We start from the raw sequence: 1293 nt of genomic DNA, 5'->3' as shown, positions 1-1293 counted from the left end.
TTTGAGACAGTGCTTTAAGTTAGGCTCTTCGACATTTTTATGCAACTTGACCCAAATCGGTCCAGATTTGAATATAGCTGGGCCCCATAAAATTCGCATTTATAATCCGATATCACTGAAATTTGACAAAGTCTTATGTTAGGCTTTTCGACATCCGTGTCGTATATGGTTCAGATCGGTTTATTTTTAGAGATATCTACTGTACTTATTAGTGTTTGGTCCAAATCGGAACATATTTTAATATAACTGATAGGGGACATAAGTTATGAATTTTTCACTGAATTTTGATGAAAGGCGGTTTACATATATACCCGAGGTGGTGGGTATCCAAAGTTCGGCGCGGCCGAACTAAACGCCTTTTTACTTGTTTTTGTTTAGTTTTGCAAAAAAAAACAAAAACTTTTGAGATAGTATCTGGAAAAATATCTATCAATAATCAGTCAAAAATTAAATATCGATATTTTGACAGCTCTCAAATGCACCCTTCAACCGGTAGATCGATCTATATGGCAGCTTTATCTAATTATGGCCCGATATGGACCATCTTCAATTCGGATATCGGGGACCTCAGTACAACTCGTCCTCCGAGCCTATTATCCGAAATCAGATAATAAACTAGGTTTTTTTGGGCTTACGACCCTAAACTGGGAGATCTATATGGCAGCTACATCTAAATATAATCAGATTTTACTCGTTAAAGAACGTAAACTGCTCATAGACAAAATGCGGATCTGTGCCACACATCTGAATTTTTTAAGGCTGTAGTATGAATACAACAGACGAACAAACATATTTAAATAATCTTGGAATATAACGATGATCCAGAATATTTATACTATGTAGGGTCGGAAATGAGTATTTCGATGTCTTGCAAACTGAATGACTAAATGAATATACCTCCTTTCCTATGGCGGTAGATATAAAAATCCAAGGAGTTTGTGGATTGATCCTTCTTAGCTTCTGCTATAAAATGAACTTGACAAATGGTGGATGGTTTATAATATTCGGCCCTACCGCGCTTAGCTCGTTTCATTTGTTTTGACTTAACGACGAAACTTTATAAAATTGATGCAAATATGTTTTCGATAACGGTTAAACGAAATTTAATTCTAAAGTTATTTCATGTTTATATAATCACTTGCTCGACCGGGCCCGCTACGCTGCGCCTTCTTTTACTTTGCATGGAACAAATTTTTCCTTGGAATAATTATTTTCGACAATTAAAGAGCTTTTAGTGAAATACCATGCTACGAAAATAGTATATCGCTTGAAAGACAGTTTAACAATATAAGT

The sequence above is a fragment of the Stomoxys calcitrans genome, chromosome 1 (assembly GCF_963082655.1).
Source record: "Stomoxys calcitrans chromosome 1, idStoCalc2.1, whole genome shotgun sequence".
NCBI classification, from domain to species: Eukaryota; Metazoa; Arthropoda; class Insecta; order Diptera; family Muscidae; genus Stomoxys; species Stomoxys calcitrans.
This window is presented reverse-complemented; position numbering follows the sequence as displayed.